Source organism: Tympanuchus pallidicinctus, unplaced genomic scaffold, assembly GCF_026119805.1.
Source record: "Tympanuchus pallidicinctus isolate F22 unplaced genomic scaffold, pur_lepc_1.0 scaffold18, whole genome shotgun sequence".
In the NCBI taxonomy this organism is placed as follows: Eukaryota; Metazoa; Chordata; class Aves; order Galliformes; family Phasianidae; genus Tympanuchus; species Tympanuchus pallidicinctus.
The window spans coordinates 4,674,077-4,692,964 of record NW_026294699.1 but is presented as its reverse complement, the minus strand read 5'-3'; positions in this window follow the sequence as shown (position 1 = coordinate 4,692,964).

The window sequence follows — 18,888 nt, the reverse complement described above, 5'->3', positions numbered from 1 at the left end:
TTTTATATTATGCTAGGAAAGTGATCTAAGAAGAAATAGATATACTTTAAAAGTAACTAAATCTAAGACAAATAATTCAGTATGCTTTGTTGGTCCTTTATTGAACTTTACAATCTGAAGTTCATCCCTTTTCCTCACAAGATAAATAATAGGAGTACGTTAATAGCCTGAAATCTTCCAACTTCCATTACCTTGAAGTATCAGCCTACTCCTTAACAACATCTCTATTAGTCTTTATAAGATTCTATCTTTTCCTATACAGAAAGAATCAGATCCCCATGTTTGAGATGAGACTTGTTTTCTAAGAGCACATCTGCACTCCTACAGACCTGTTACTCCTGCAGAACTTTCTGTATGGTACTTTTACAGGCTCTCTTGTGGCATCAAAAGTAGGTCTGCGCAGGTAAAAAGGCAAATTGGTGAGAAAAAGAGAAGTTGTGAAGTACACAAGTAGTTCAAGTGCTACTTGATGTACCTTCAGTTTTGACTTTAGTTTATTCAGAGATGTCAGATTGCAACGTACATTGAGTCTCATGTCAAAAATTCAACAGATGCTTAAAATAAGTTCAAAAAAAGTGATGAAAATACAGCCATTGCTTCCTTGAAAGAAGGTAGGCATTTCTAGACTGCAGTCTTTCAAAAGATTACTTTATCCTCTATGCCCAGTCTTGTTACGTTTATAATCCTCTCTTTGTTAGGTATAACATCTACTTATACTGCCAAATTCCAACCCAGCATCATGATGCTGGAGCTCCTCTCCTGCAGTCTTCAGACACTGATAAATAGCAAGAGTAGGTGCAACTCCTAGAGGCTTCACTTGATGACTTCCCCCTCTCCTGTAACTCTACTTCCACCATCTCCCCAGGTACTTGTACTAAAAGGCTCCAATATCGACACATCTAAGGCGACAGATTTTTAGATCAAATACCTCTTATTCTCAGCTTCACTCAGTTATTTCATTTTTGCCTTTATGTGATGACATTCTGCTTGCAAGTGTACTATGCACTTTGATGACACACTGGGATCTACAACACTGCAAGAAAATGGCAAAGGCAAGCTTTTTCCCTATCCAAACAATTGCAGTCTCAGGGATTCTGCCAGTGGTCACTTAGACTAACTTTTGCTGTACCTTGGCCCTGACACCAGAACACTGTAGCCAAGCCTTTGCTGAAGCCAACAATGCGTAACCAGGCATCAAAAACTCAGTCTTTGTCAAGACACACCAGTGAAGGAATTTAGGAGATTTAACATAATGTGAAATACACCTGAAATACACTAATTTCACCTTTGTCAAGAGGACCACCACAACAGTGCAGCCTAACGGCACAGACTGGATCAAACCTCAATGCCAGTAAGCATAGTATTGCTAAGTAAAATGTACTGAAACACAGGCCTCAAACTAAGCAGAGGAACTGGTTAACATCCTAATTTAAAGGAATGTTAGGAATTAAAACAAGTGAGGTAGAACTCTTTGTTACATGTTTAAGTACAACAGGACAAAGACATTCAAAAACACTACCAAACAAGTCATAAGAGAACAGGAAGAAACCAAGGTACTGTAACAGACAAACTGTTCTGCAATGGAAAAACAAGTAAATAAAAAAGATAGTTTTCAGTCAAGTGTTGCATGATGAATTTTAGGGGAGCAGCATTTGATTTGTGCTTCGGAAATTAATGTTCTGCAAACAAGAGATTTGACTGTATCACAATTTTTACCCCAAATTGAGCAACTTGAAAAAGCACAGCGTGTATAGTTAAGATAACAAATGGAGAGAAAATGAGGAGCCAGAGGAAAACAACAAAATGCTCAATTTAAGTGTGAAAAGCTTGATAAGACAGATACTGGTATTCAAAAAGAATTAACTTGAGATCATAGCAGCTATTTTCTGCCTCATATATGATTCTAGACCCTTAGTCCATAAATTGGTGTTTGTAACCTTGATTGCACACGCAGGCCCTGTTAACATTAGTTCTTTACATTATAAACTCACATTAACTTCAACAGGACATTCATCGCTACAGATGTAATATTCTGGCAATAAAGATTTCAATTCAGAGTCCTGGAATTCCGATGACTTCAATAACTTATGTATTAAGTTTAGGAGTTGTATATTTCTTTGCAGGATTGGAACCCAATATTAAAATCTCTTCAGGAAAGAGACAGTTTCTTCCTGTTTTTATACCATTACCCCAGTTTTTATTGCAGCTTTTATGAGATACCATAATTCAAAACTCGACTTCCCTAGATTGCTGCATTTTCTTCTACTTTTTCCTTTGCATTTTACCTCATGTGGACTACACAATCTGCAGCTAATATGAAATAATGTTTGCCAAAATAAGGGAAAAACAAGCAAACATCCTTCTCTGCATGCTGCATGGTCATCTTTTTCTGCCTGTAAAGCCATTGATCCAATGATATTTTTTACACATCCATCCCACCAGATTTATTCTTGGGACAAAAAAAAAAAAAAAAAAAAAAAGATAACCAGTCAGAAGAGTTATCACCTTGTCTCCTTGTGGAAATGCACTGCTACCAGAGCCACAATTCATACAGCGACCATCAAGGCCAGCACTGGAATACCTATGAAACTAAAAGGTAGGAACATTTCACCTGGTGATGAAACAAACACAAACAACAAAACACTGACAAATAAACCCACAACAAAATCCTATTATGTTTTTTTGTTGTTGTTGTTGACATGCTTTTCTCTAGTAATAGCGTTTCAAATGTGTTGTGGTTTCAAGTGCGACAGAACTAGGGGGCCCTTCCTCCCTTTTTGGGGAAAAGGAAACAACAACAACCTATTTCAGATAAGGAGGGATAGCAAATTCACAAATGTTAAAAGAACGTCAGAAAATAATAAGAAAGGGTTACAATTAATAACTCAAATGGAAAAGAAAAAGGAAGGCTATGACTATGCTGCTGCTGCTCATTGTGCTGCTGGAATTTGGAAGCCACCTTACCCCCGTCACACAGAATCGTAGATCACATGGAGGCCCTTGGGAAATGTAGGACATCTTATGTATCTTAGAGAATCAGAACCCACGTGAAACTGCTAGAGAGCATGAGAGTAGGAAATACAGCTCCACAGAGTCCCATGTCTCTACAACCAACAGCCTGCCTCATGATGTCATGGTGTGGAATACTGATATAACCAGGACAGAAGGAGATTGGAGTCCATGTTGTTCACAGCTGCATAATGAAATAAATCAAAGAAAAAGTATTCTCTTCTATTGCTGATACTAGTCCATAACTTGTGTGATCCTTTTGTCCTTTTAGATCAATGTGTTTCAGCAATCAGAAGAGTGCTATGCGTTGAACACTTGTTTCAAATGGAAAGAGCTAAACCAAAATCAATAGCAAAAGGTGTTCTGCTTTTGATGTAGTTCCCTACATTTGTTAAGCTGTAAGTACTAAAGCTGCTAGACCTAGCTGATGTCAATGGATTAATTAAATTTTCTTTTAGAAATTCTCTTTCAGACATTGTAGAGAAGTCTTCTCATAGAGAGAACCATTAAAGCCCTGTAGATACGGCCACAAGTTCTTTTACAGATGGCACATTTTTTTAGTTACTTAGTCGTCTAGAAAAATCGGTTTCATTTTAGAATTTTTTTTCAAAAGTCACTTTAGAATTCCAGTTCGGGTTGCCAAAAGATGAGTCAAAGGAAAGCTGGTTGAAAATTTTCAAGAGAGCTGTTTCTATAGAGAAAAAATTCACATGTGAAGCAGCTGAAGCCACACAGATACTTGTAGCAAGTTCAAATTCTTTTAACAGAGATTCAAATTCAAAAATTATTTAATCTGTGAAATTTAAAAAAAAAAAAAAAAAAAAAAAGAATGCTGGAATGCAGGTATATGCTTTTAAAAAAGTATTTTAAAAAAATCAAGTGCAAAAATAAGGTGTTTCAGGACTTGTGAAACTTTTTTCTCTCAGTTTGTGATTTAAGCAGTCACAAAGCCAATCTACTGATTTTAAGTAACTGTTAGGAAGCTGGCTTTGTCCCTCTTGTGTTGTGGGATGAAGGCTTAAAGAAAATGCTGAATGAGATCCAGAGATGAGACAAAATGAGATCGTACAAATTAGCATGTTAATCACGGTGTCAAACTGAGAAAGAAGATTTCCTGGTTTGAGAAAAACAACAGCTCACGCCTTTTGTGGAAATAAATATCATTGTATGTGATCAGGAAATATCTAATTGTGGGAACACCCTAAGATGGAGGCTAAGAGCAGTAATGGGCAACACTATCTTACTTTGTATCTCACTGCTAACTAGAACAGAATACTGCAAATTTGACTTTTCCTAAGAACAGGGGTGGAATTGAGGAGGTCCAGCAAGCAGATTTCACTGGGGATTCGGGGATTGAAGTGGAGGAATTTCCACTATATTTTTTTTCCTCTTCAAATGTAGAGAAACTGTCAAAATCCAAAGGAAAACAAGACAAACCCAAACCTCTATGGCACATTTCTGATGAGCTCAGTGCTGGCTGTGGGGGGTTGGCAGCCAAGCACTAGCCCAGCCTCACTGAGGACCCCGACAGAAAGACAGATGCAGGTGATAGTGCTCCAGAGTTTAAACAAAGAGAGGGAAACCGCTTAGCGATCACAAAACTAGATAGACAAAACTGACTCAGCTTGAGGAATTTAATTTATTACCAATTGATATAAATATTTGAGTACTGATTTGCTTATGGAGGGAACAATAGAAAAGAAGCGAATATTTACAAAGAAGCAGATCAACTTTCCTTCCCCTTTCTGATGCGCAGCTCCACTCCAAAATTCTCTCCTTTGCTGTTGCTATTACTGAAGGTTTCACCTACTTCCTTCTACAAGGCAACTCAACAAAGTTTCTTCTACAAACAGAGCAGCGCAAAGCAGAGGTTGCTGGAGTAAAGGCACAGTGGTTCTCAGCAATCTCTTCTTCCTCACACTCCCTGCTCCTTGTGGATTCCCCAGCAGCTGCCAGGAAATGCTGCAGCACCCGGAGCACCTCCTGCCCTCCTCCTTGTCTCACCTCAGGGCTGCTCACACCGGTTCCCTCACTGCTGCCCTGCTACGCCCTTTCCCAAGTACGCTTCCCTGGGCTCAACACAGCCTGCTGGCGTCTGGAGCTGGGGCAGCTCCCACCTCTGCTGACAGAGGACCCACCACCAGCTCTGGGCATGGGAACACAATACACCTGTAAATAGTTTTATCCCTAAGGCTCTTCAGTTTCCAAAAGGGTCTAAAATACATTAAAATTGTAACTACATCATGGCAAACCTAGGACAATCAAAGAGTATGACCAAAATGCTGGCCAGCTTGTTTCTGTCATGATACACATACTTTTTCAAAACTGAAGGAATTAGATGCTTGGGAAGCAGAAGAGCTCTGTTACACATCATTATGAGGTATTAAAGAAAAAGAAAAACAAAAAAGAAACCCAGCCACCACCACATACACACACAAAACAACATAAGCCAAGCAGCAACCTGTGTAGGAGGAAAAAATATAATTCACACAACTGGCATAATTGCATATAATAAGTAACCACAGGAAATAACTGCTTTACCATGTTCATCCATTCCAAAACGAGAAAATGGAAGGTGCTCGGGCTAATCCTTTTTGGACTTGCCCAGACTACCTCCTGTTACAGCAGCCTAGCTCTGCATGGCAGCTTCAAGCCCTGCCAAACTACCTCCTTGACAGCTGGCTTTAATTCGGACCTGTGGAGCCTATGCACACTAATACAAATGAAAAATGCCCTTCCAGCACATGCCTCCCACACTTACTGCACTACATTCAGCTTTCAGCTGGCTGAAAATATTTTGTCTCCAACATGAAAACCACTCGTGGTTTCTTGGAAAGGAGAACCACAGAGATACGTGAAGTAATGGCTGGTTTAGTTAAAGTTGATTAGGCTCCCCTGTTCATTCTGAAAATTATCCCAGAAATACAGGGAGGTTCTAGCAGATGTGCAACACAGACAGTGAGAAAAGTAAAAGTATACGAAAAACAAATACATGTTGTCTTATTTTAAAGCAACTGACAATACAGGTTAATATTTTAAAGAGCATATAAACATGGTTTTGTTTTTTTACTAATTGGATGTGCAATAATAGCAAGACTACCTAAGGATCACTGCACACCAGAACAGTGTTTAATAAGATCACATTGTTTGAAGGCAGAGGTTTTGAGAAGCTACTCTGGATATTCATTTGCACTCCAATAATCAGTTTCACTGAGTCAGGGGGGCTACCTGGGAGACAACACAAGAAAGACTGACAGCTTTCTGAGCCTTCTTAAAATTAGTCAGCAAAAGACAGAAATCAGGTAATTAGAATCATAAGAGAAGAGAGCTCTCACAAACTACCATCACTGTTTTTACTGTATAACAAACTACAGAGGCATTTTGAGGTATTTAAATATTTAGGTACCTCTCACAGTGGTTGATTACTACAGTAAAACCAAGCAGAGTCACTCTGCCCAAAGAGCCCTGATGTTTTCCAGTGACTTCCAAATGTCAGTTGGAGAAGTTCAGAAACAGAACCACTATGCAGGAAAATAACCTTTCCAAAGAAGTTAAGCAGTTAAAGAAAACATGTTTTGAGTTTGGTTACCTGGTCCTGTGATTAATAATACAGTAGAAAAAAAAGTGGTTAGATCTTGTAATGGTTGGTTATAGCATAACAGCCCCATGCTGTAATGATAAGACCCATCTGATAAAAATAATTTCTTTACACACAGGAAGGATGAAGTCAGAAAAACAGCCAAGAAAAAACATAATGCTATATGCCCACAGGAAAATGGAGAATAAAAAGTAACTGAGTCCCAGATGGCTGAGAAACAATATTATGATTGCACTGCAGATCATCTGCAACACTAATAAAAATGGTTCATTTGGGCAATAGTTATGTTGAAACAAAGCTTACTAAATGAGTTCAAATGACCGAAAAAATGTTGCTTTTCTATTTTTTGAATACACAGATGTCCGTTTGAAACTACATCTGAAAAAAGTTCTCATGCAGTTGTTCACAGCTAACACATCATCAAAATCCTAAGCAACAGATCAAGACGTCATTGAAACTTTAAACTTGAAGGCAAATGCAACATAAATTAACATGAGTTAGAAAATCAACCTCCCTCCCCTAAGACTTTCTATATGTTTTTTCTATACATATATATATTATTTTTTAAGTCCCTTGTGAGGTTGTTTAATGCAGGCTTCAGTGCAATTATCACTTTGAAGAGGATTTCACTTTTAATTTTCTAACTCCAGTGGTGCCGCTTTTTAAAACCTGTAGACGTTCTCGCTTAGCTAACTGCTCTGCTACATATTTCATGTAGAAATTCTGACTTTGCTACACCTTCAAACCCTTTAAAGATCCTATGAGAGTTAAGTGCTAATTCACACTGCATGATCTGAAAGAACAACTGGTTCACAGATGGTGAGGTAGGTCCATACGAACCTGGATTTTTACAATCTCTACTAGTCAATGCATGCTGCTTTTCTCATTTGTGGAAAGAACAAACCAGCAGTATCTGTGTGCCTGCACACCAAGGAACAACTATGCTATGAGTTACTCTATGTGTTGAGACAGCCATGTCCAAGGGCAACCTCCCAACTACCTGGGAAATCCCCATCTTTCCTTTCTACTCATTTTCCCCCATGCCAACGACAAGCGCTTCAAGTACCGCCTACTGCAACGAATGTCTCTGCAGGGGGAGGAATCACAAGGACTGATACAAGCCAGAGCTTGCAGTGGTTGTGTTAACATTTTACTTGACAAGTGGGCTGGACCGGAATCACACAATTAATAACCATGGATCACAGAAGTGATTAATGCTAATTATGCTCAAGTCTGAATTCAGAAGATATAATCTTGAATTAAGAGGATAACAGAGGTTAATCATTGAATCATAATATAATTTAGATTGGAAAAAAAAAAAATTAGAAGAGCCCATATGGCCCAATCTCCTGTTTCAGCACTGGATCAAGGTGCTCAGATTTCTTCTGTGCATTTACTGCAAATACGAATGCAGTACTAAATCAGGTATGAACAAAATAGGGATTTTAATTAGAATATATAGCTTAGAATGTCTTTCCTATGTATTAACATCAACTTGAAGACCTGAATCTAACTCATACTGTGCTTCAGGCGTCTTATTACCCCTTCAAGTGATTTATTTTATGTTTTGAAGTTTTTTAGCTTTGATGTCTCCTGTTTTGAAACAGGATACAAAAAGTGAAAAGGAAAAACTGTATCTTGAGCTTCCAAAGCTGTGTATATCCACAGTAATCTTATTTTGACAGGTTTTATCTATTTAGCTTTTTCAAAAATTAAAAGCTTTACTACTACTGCATGTATCATAGAAATCCATCTTTCTTTTCTAACTAACAGTCAGCTGAGTAAAACTCACAAGGCTTTGTTTCTATTGTGATCTCTTTCAGCAGTGATCTTTCTTCGCAAAATGGTTTTGCAGGCAAAGAAACACAAATTGTCTGCCATGCACACAAGCCTGTTTACCAGAAAATGGAAGAATGTTCTATTGAAGCTGCATAGAAATGATCCTATTATATGTGAGCCACTTAGAGCACACTGTCTTCCTAACAATTAGAGCTTTATGTGTTTCATTCACAGTTTATATAAAAATTCTCCATGGTCTCTATTTGCCCTCTGCTTCTCCCATAGAAAGTTTGAAAAGACATCAGTAAAGATCCTTTATAGCATCTAATTCATTCTCTTGAAATTACCTGCAATTCCTTAGTAAAAGAGATATTTTAAAATGAATTATCTCTCTGCCAACTACAACCTCTCTCATCATGTGCTGGCTCTGCAAGAGCACCAACATGACAACATTTCCTAGCTGAGGAAGGGCAGCTCATTTTTTCCTTACGGCAGGTAGATTTTGTTTTTAAATTCACAAGTCAGCATTGTGAACTGCATTTAGAATTCAGGTAGAAGTGGATTGTAGTCCTGTATAAAACATGTTTGAAGACCACAGAAGCGTGGAAACAGGGAGACGGTGGTGATCTCTCTCCCATAAAGCAGCTAATTACATGATCATCTTGAACTCTCTGAAGTCAATTACTGTAATTACCGCAAGCTATTGTGTTGTCATATTTCATTTAGGACAAAATGGTAGCATGAGAGGAAACTGCCAAATATGGTGTTCCAGATTTTGTTCACTTTATAGAAATGTGTTTAAAAATGAAAGCTTCTGTCAACCTCAATAAAGTGCTCCTGAACTCAGGAAGCACAGTCAATTGTTATAATACTTTGTTAATGTAAACCACTGTAAAAAGTAATAAGACTAAATAGAGGGAGAAGGCTCAACATCAGCGCTTAAAACACTGCCCAAGAAGTGCAAGAATATTCAAGAAGTGTCTGCTCTTTCCAGAGGGCATTCTGAGGAACTGTTTCCTTTTCTTTCTGAATCCCATTGCACTAAGCAGAGCAGCTATTCACAGAGAGATCTTGCATGTTCTGTTCTCACATGATTACGTTGGATGCCCTATATCAATTAGGAGATACTTGGCAATCACCTTAGGCACATAATGATATCTCAAAAGGAAAAACGCACCTGGACAAAATCTTTTCCATCTTCAAGAGGTTTTCAGGAGTTTCTTCAGCTTAAACTGTAGGTTGAATAACAAAATCATTGTAATACAACGTTAACTTCATCCTGATGGAACTATTTATCTGTCACACAAAGATAGGCATATTCTCTGCAGACTGCTGCTTTTTTTTCTTCTTTCTTTTTTTTTTTTTTAGGGCATATACAGAAGCTATTTTCTCACTACAGCAAGGATGTCTAAATAAATCTCTTACTGGCGAGTAAAAGGAAATATTTCAGCTCCAGGTGACTACACACAACTATTTCCCAACCTTCAGGAAAAGCAGTGAATATCTGAAAGTATTACAACTTCTAAAAGAACAAAATAGAGACAGATTTATAAAGCACAGTGGTAACAATCTCTGCATTAGCACTCATTTCCAACTTCATGACACACAAAATCTTCTATTATTGTTACCACAAAAACATGCTACACTGTATTGTGATTCTGCATTTTGCTTCTTCAAAATGGGATACAGGTGGTGATACAGGCAGTAATTTCTTCATGCTTTAAGGTGACATAAATATTTAAGCTTCTCTTTTATAATTCACAATTCAGGAAAAGCTGAGCAATATCTCCCAGTATCAATACTGAAACAGATAATGAACTGTGAGCCACAGAGTGAGATGCAAAAGGTACATTTTATTTTTCCTACAGCTGTGGTCAATAGAAATAGCCTGAATCTCTACACACGTGGTCTAGCAAAAATTCTTTGAGAAACTACTGAAAAGGGCATTCTATATGTTCCATCAAGCTTTGAGTACCAGCCCTATTCAAGTACCATTCAGTGTCCTACCTTCTGAGGAAAACCAGGGTAACTGTGCTTCTGACTGGCATACTTTCTACAGAGACAGTCTTGTGTTGTAGGCGATTCACCTCCAGCAAGTCAGGCTGTCAATAGGAGTCAGTGCAGAGAAAAGAGGGCCTAAACTCTACTTCTACCCCATTTCAATTCTTAGCTTCTTTCCTCATGAGGGAATGTGCAGCAGGTGTATCATACAGGAATGACAGGGTAGTAGATAACAGTAGGGCATAAGCAACTGGTGGCGTTCTCCAAAGCTAATGAAGAACAGCGTTTAAGCTAACAAAGTTAATAGAATCGCAGAATCACCAAGGTTGGAAAAGATGGAAAAGACCTTCAGGATCATCCAGTCCAACCATCCACCTATCACCAATAGTACTCACTAAACCATGTCCCTCAACACAAAATCCAACCGTTCCTTGAACACCTCCAGGGTCAGTGACTCCACCACCTCCCTGGGCAGCCCATTCCAGTGCTTGACTGCTCAAAGTTTAATAGTAACTAAAATTACTAAACTAAACTACTAAATGTTAAAACAAAAAAAAACCCCACCAAACCAGAACCACTGCAACTTAATGACTACTGTCTGTAACCTAAAATTAAGTTTTATGAAGTGTTACATCCTTGCTCTGATTAGCGGCAAATAGTCAACTCTCCATACATACGAGGCTTCTTTCATGAAGTCTTTCACTGTAGCACTACTTTCCTTAGTAGACAGCAGTATTACATTTTCAAAAGAAGTCAAGAATTTACACGATCTGTGTACACATTACTATGCCACTCTCTGTTGAAACAGGCAGTGAAAGGACTATTTTTTTGGGTGCTTTTGTCCTTTTTCTTACCTTTCAGTTAGTTTTCAGATGAAGTCTGACTCAGCATTTGAAGAGAGCTTATGGACAGATGAAGGACAACGCAACACTTTCTGACTGTTATGGATGATAAAATAAGTTCTCATTCCAAAATGTTAAATGTATTCTATGTTCTCACAATGCCTATTTAATAGTTTTGGGACTGCGTGCGTGTTTCCCTTAGAGGAGAAAAGCAGAATGCACTTCACCATTTTTTTCTCCTCCTGGATCTAATTATTCTCTAATTTAAATGCAAAGGCCAGTCCAGGTTGTTCCTGAGACACTGTGGGACTCTATTAGGATCTTTTACATTAAGACTTTTTATGATAACGATTATATGATAAAGAGCATCTGGAGTCTAACATAGCATTAACACTGTTTCTTAAAGGTGCAAACCAAATTTCCCCCCAGTTTAACATTCAGCCTCCTTGTGCTTACACCGTCTAGCTTAAGGGAAGAGGACATTTTCTTCCAAGTACTCTGTATCAGTCATCACAAACACAGAACATCAGTATAGCCTGGTGCAGGGAGAGTAAGACTAGCATCTCCAGGATCTATGTAGGAAGTCCATAGATTGTGTTATCTTCTACACAAAAGCCATCTGCATTTTGTTTCTGCCATTTGAAAAATAACAACTTCTGTGGTTTGAAAACAAACCCAAATAAACAGAATACACTCTGCCACACATGCTGTAATACCCTATTGCAGGGGATTTATTATCTCTATTCATAAAGCCTCCATGCTCAAAAGTGAGAAGTTGTCTAGATTTGTATAAGCTTGTGAAATGAACAAGTCATGCCATTCTTCGTGCATCTCTTAAAGTTGTTCTCATACTTGAATGACGAAAACTAAACACACCTACTAATTCAGAAATTGCATTATCAGGTATAGCAAATAAACTATAGGCTTCTATAATATTTACAAAGCAGTTTCCCTAGAATTAAGGCTTCAGAGATTGCAGTTTGGACTTCATTACCAAGTGAAAGCTTGGTCTTTTGCTCTTCTTCACTGCATAACAATTCAATTGAAGCAGATTCTGTGAGATTAGGAATTATCTGGCTTAATTTTAATAAAGTTTTTCTAGTTACAAATATACATGAGAAATAATACGTACTAATGTATTTGTGGTCTCTTTCACAAATAGGTTGCAGAGAAAGAGGTACAACGTTAAAATTAGGCAGTGAGAGGTAACCCAGCAATTTTGATCTCATGTTTGAAGTCCAAAAGGTTCGCTGACTTAACCAAAATTTGCTTCTTCTTAAAATTCTGTCATATATTGCATGTTATTGCACAGGTATCTATGTACCTGCCCAATTAACAGAGAACTAACATCAGTAAGATTAGATTTTGAAAGATCCAGCTTCAAAAAGGTCTTGAAACAGAGTTTTTACTCTAGATAGTTGAAAAGGGCTCACTCAATTTCCTATTCTTTTTTCACGCATAGTAAGAACTTTTTTGTTACTCTTTTTGATAAAATATTAAATGCATACATGAAGGAAGGGATCAGGAATATTAAAATGCTTTAAGATTTTTTTTTAATAGTTAGATTATACAACTTTAATCATCTCAACATACCAGCACACTTCAGCAACTGCACTGTGTCTGTAAGTAAAGTAGCAGGCTAAAACAACAACAAAGCCACCTTCCATTTCTATGTGAGCTAAACAATTTGTTCCAGCATTTCATTTGTGATCCTGGTGCTCTGTCAATGAGTTGATAATCTTCACCCCAATACAGTGTTTGTTATATCACCCTAAACTTTACCACAAACAGAAAGTTGCCATTAATTACTGAGTGAGTACAGTATCCATATAGGAATGGAAAGTATTTTTCTGCTTTACCCTAACTGAGAAGAGCTCAGCAGCCTACAGGCTACATTATGAAAAGAAAGACACTTTCCAATCTGAGATACAGTTTCAATCCATAATTAATGTACGAATAAATGCCTCATTATTTTTGCACAGACTTTCAGAAGAGACATTTTAACTACACATTTTTAACCAAATAAGACCTATTAGTTAATGAATTGAAGCACAATATCAAGAAATTTCTGTCCTCAATGTGCTTGAACTGGAAAAGCTTATCAAAGCCTTTCCTAACAAGAAAACCAATGAGTTGAATACTTATAACCATGAAAAAACATAAGATGTTAATTACCCTATGGTGCATTTTCTAATTCTCTAAGCGCTGGCCTAGCTAATTCACAATCTCAGATTCACGTTCCATGTTTTCACCTGCTTTGTGAATAAAACCAACAATATCCATTCTGAATATTTCTTTAATGCAACTTTGCGAGGCATCTCACACACTTACTGAGGACTTACACGTAAGTAAGGACGAGCAAGGCCAACGATCTGTTAGGAGTGATTACACAAAGCAAAGAAGAGAGACCATGAGCTATAAAAGATTACTAAAATTTGTAAAATTTAGTACTAAAGACTTGACACGATTACACTAAGATCATGAGAATAATTTTTACCACTTTCTTACCCTAAACTATTTAATCTAATTTAATTTAGAGTATTTCCATACGAAAATAGTGGTAAGGAAAAAAAAATTGGCCTGACAGTATTTGATCATCATTCCGATGCACTGCCCTGATAATTCTCTGGAGAAATTAATATAGCCTAAAGACAAACAGGAGCACTCTAATTTAATTATAAGTATTTTTTACTTTCCAAAGGCCAAGCAGGCAGTTAAATGTATGTAAAACCAATATCCAAAGCTTCACTGCTACCAAAAAAAAAAAAAAAAAAAAAAAAAAAAAAAAGATGATGGAATGGTCTTCTGGATAAAGAAGGAAAAAACAGTCTTTTTTCTATCATTCCACTCCAATACTTCATGCCAACAGATTTCAAAATGAAGAGACTTTCATGAACATATAATTAAATTGAAGTCTCAGGGTTAGAGGCAGACTAAAGACCAGCATTATTAATTTTCAGTTAAATCACATTCTAGATAGGATTTCACAACACTCTGAAAACTTGTTTTCTCAGGTGTTTTTTTTTGTTTGTTTTTTTTACCTTAACATGCCTGGTTTGTTCATTAGAACATGTACATCAACCAATGCGATATGTTTTTAAACAGAAAACACTAAAAAAAGTAACTGATCTATGGTTTATACCATACTATTAGGAAGGTGATCAGACTAGGAAAGTAAACCAGCCCATTGTTCTCAGTACGCCGAGTATAATTCAACATGGGATCAGGGAATCACTAATTCATTGCCACCTAGAATTACAGCCTCTCTCCTTCCATGCATTGCTCAATAATTGGTTGAAGCTGTTTGAGAGCATTCCTGTTCCTGGGTAATATCAGGAGGTCATTCTGGTCTAACGAAACATCTGAAATAGGCAAAACTAATCCAGTTAATATAAGCAAGTATTTTTATTTCTTGCCTTTTGTACTAATTTTAGTTTTCATACATACAGGACTGTGCTGTGCCGTGAATCAGAAGCCAAAATTATTTGGATGGAGAAAAAACAAACATGTAAATATGTCAGATATGTCATTTAGGATTCAACTTCACAGTACAAAGCATCTGAAATTCCTAAGGTCACATGATGACATTCTCAGGAAGAAAGATGATTTTTAATATTGGAATATCTTCAACTTGAAACGCTCCTTATTTTGAACTGTGCCTTCTTCAACAGTTCTCCCACTGCTGCAATACAATAAACTGATTTGAGAGTCAGCTGTCAAAGCCTCTGAACAACACTAAGAAGCTATTTTTGTGTCCTCAAATTAGTGCTGCCACAAATTCTAGAGAATGACTTCTCAAAGCTACGAGAAACCAAATAAACTGTGGTACGTTACCCGTCACTGAAAAGTACAGTCATAAAGCCTCTAGCGAAGGACTCAGAATCCTGTATATACTTCAGGAAATCAAGGAAAATCTGCGTTACAATATGATGCATGATTGACTGACTGGGGACTTCCAGTCAAAACAATAACATTACCTGCCAATCAAGGTAAGAGGCATTTAAAAGAAAAAGCTTCTTCCAATTATATGCCAAGTCCATTAAGAGTGGGACTTGTGACATGCTTCATCTTTGCAGTATCCCACACATGGCAATCTCTACGTTTTGTCTGTTCTGACAGTTTTGCAACTGTACATGCAGACTTCTAGGTCATAAAGATGCCCCAGTAAAGATGTAAGTTCCACGCTCATTTTAGATCGTGGTTAAGAAGTAATTATACTACGTGGAAGTTAGAGCCAAAAGTATTTATTCAATAAGAAATTATTTCCTTCCAAGTTATCAGGTGATCTTGCAGAAGCAGACTGCTGAAGTACGAGACAAAACATCTCTTATTTTCGTGACTTTACAGCTCGCAGCAACTGCGACAGCATCCTCTGGGACAAGAAGAGTCCTAGTAGTTAGGAACAGAAAGGGTCATTAGATCACCTAGTCTGACTTTTCACAAGTCAGGACAAATACTTTTTCCCAGTTTCTCATGCAAACTGGAATTATTAACTTTTATTTGATTAAAGCATGCATAGAAGGTAGTAAAGAGAAAAAAAAAAAAAAGAGTAGCTAGATTAAATACTGGTAGTATCTGATTAGGTAATAAGACCTGCTGTTAACAGTAATTTATTTCTAATCAGACTCTAATTTTCATGTTGACTCTGATCTCCATAGTTCTGTCCTACTGTAACTGCAAAGTCACATATTCAGCCAAATTAATGGGAAGAACAACCTCTATGCCTATGAAACTTGTTAGTGACTGCTAGAGTAGGATAGCTAAACTATCCAATGATTTCACGTGCTTTGATAATTTTCAAGCACATCCCAGCTCTTCAGCAGACAGGTGAATAAGCTAAGTGCATTTTTCATGGACTGATCACTGCACAACGGCTTTTCCCTTCCGTAAGTGATTGTGACACCGTGACAGTGACATTGCATGTCTCCTGTCTTCCAACCATGCAACTTTTTGAAAAACAGAAGGTGCTGAATGAGGAGGTAGCAAGTCATAGATGTGTGAAGAATACTTCAGGAGTCAACTGAGGTAAAGGAGGAAAAATGAGAAGGGTTTCGATTTGATTGCAGAACCAAATACAAAAGAAAATGTACTGGGAAGAATCATAGAATGGGGCCTCAAGGATCATCACCTTCCAACCCTAGTTTAACCTACCTGCATAGCCCTAATAAACAAAATAGAGCTTCTCTATTCATCAGTTTGATAAAGATCAAAGCAGAATTTATGCTTCCACAGCTGGTGAAGGCCAATTCATTACTCAGACCCATTCTTATTACCCCATAATACTATCTGAATATTTTAATGATGCTACAGGAAACCACGTCATTGTTCTGACTACTCTTAAATTAGATAATAAAGTACAAGACAATTTTTAAATAATGAAAGAAAATTGTTCTTTGTATGTTGCTTATTCAAGTTAAAAATTAACATGAACCAGTTTAAAGTACTCCTTTGTTTTTGTTTTGGAAGATATTTTTATGGTTAAGACTTGTACTTCTGATTGGCACCCAAAAGGCAGCTATCACACAGTTTGTGCACTACAACACTGGGGCACCATTTTTTCAGAACAGTTAAAGTCCAACACATAAGAGACTTTCGCATATTTTTAGTCTTATGCTATGAAAGCATGAGGGTCTATAATTTCATACCTTTCAATTCCAATGGCAGCAAGAACACTTAATCATTTCTAAAGAGAATCCCTGCACATAATAAAGTTTTCTCTACAGGACTTTAGACATAGCGGATGAAGAAACGTATGACATATATCAGACATCCCAAGTACTTTCATCTAAGCCTGTCTGAAAAATAATAATAATAAAAGCTAACAAACAGCAAAACTCCATAATCTAACTTTCTTCAGCGAAACTAACATGTGGCTCAAAGGCACCGCACCTTTTCTTCACAGAAAGCATGGCTTTCCCACAATTTTCCCACAGTTGCACAAATGCTTTGCAGTGATCTCTAATTGAGAAAACAGTGACACTGAGGACTGATATAAAGAACATACGATCAAAGATCACGTATTAGAGCTATAGAGCTTTTCTACAGAAATCTGAAACCCAAGAAACTCAAACTTCATTCCAGTTACTGAACAAAGAACTGCAACAGAAAAACTTGTCCTGTGCAAGCTAGATGGACAGTACTAAATCATTGTGGAGTGGAAAATTAACGACAACAGCAGAGGACTTTCTTGAAAGGCCTAGTGAAGAGCAAAATCTGTGAAAAAGATATGGAGGAACTCCTGTCAGGAAGGAAAAAATAGTTCTTTGGTAAAGGAAATAGAAGAAGAATCAACAAAAATGCTTGAACCAATTTCTCAGGGTTAACAGACTGTATCTGTGAAACAAAGATTTATGTGAACCTTATACAATCTGCATTATAAAATCAAAGCGAAATGGAGCTAGATGGGATGTACTGATATGCTGCAAACATTCACTTTTCCCTGACATCTCTTTTGCCTTAAGGACCTCTACTGATGGAGAGTCCCTGACTGGTAACCTATTCCAGTGCCTCATTATCCTTAACATTAGGGGGCTTTCCTTAACAGCTGGGCTGAAACTTTCTTGCAAAAATTTACTTCTAGTCATTCAAGTAGAAAACAGACTATTCCTTTCTTCTTCTTCCTCACAGCTTGTTGTGTATTTGAACAAATGTCCTTACAATCTCTTCAGTCTTAACAGTTAGAAATAATTTAAAAACAGTTGTTTCGTTAATAAATGCAATTTAGCATTCTGCTGCACTATATACAGCCTAATGAATAAATAAACAACAGAAGCATCTGCCCAGCAATGTCTACCCTGTGACTGTGCAGTGAAATGCTGTCCTCATCCCCTTTGGGCTTCAATGCTTTATTGTGGCACTAGATGTGTAACACGTTATTGCTAATACACTAAAAGCAGCAGGTGCCAATGCACCTGGAGATGTCTGCGATATATTCTGTGCTCTATTAGCTGCCTTCACACCTTGACACCACTGCACGTCTGTCTCATCCCATTGCCTGAACATGGAGGACAAAACTGAAAGGTCTGTTCTGTTCACTCAGAGTAAGGGTAAAAGACAATGTGCATTCCTCCTTCCCCTTCTCTGCTCACTGCCTGCACCCACAGGGCTGTAAGCTCTCCTCTCCAAGTAGCACAAGGATCAAAGCCAGTGCAAATGGGGAGAGCAGAAGCTGTGATTCCTGGAAGGTGGTTGCACTGAGGGGACAGCAAAAACTTGAACGATTCGAATGCTTTATTCACTGTTACCTAAAATCACCTTATGTTGCTTCTGATTTAGCAGCAAGAACTTTTCAAACCACCCCTTGGTTAGAACATTCCCAGAGCTTACGGAATTACTGAAAATTTCTCTGAACAAGTGCCAATACTACTGGGTTATTCATGCTCCTGAGTCAACAGGCATTCACAAAAACTTATTGTCATCAAAAACAGAACTTGCTTTTATCTTTCTGCACTGGGCATATAAAAAAATCACTACATCGGCATTTGCTTTCTAGTTCTCACACTTGTGTTTGTTTTCAACTTCTTACACTTATTTGCTCTTTTGCTTAAGATTTTATTTCAACTTCTATCAAGATGGACTTTAAAACATGGTCTGAGCTAAAATTTAATATGCACAATAAAATTTAGTATGTAGCTGAACAAAAAGTCGCTGCACCAAAAT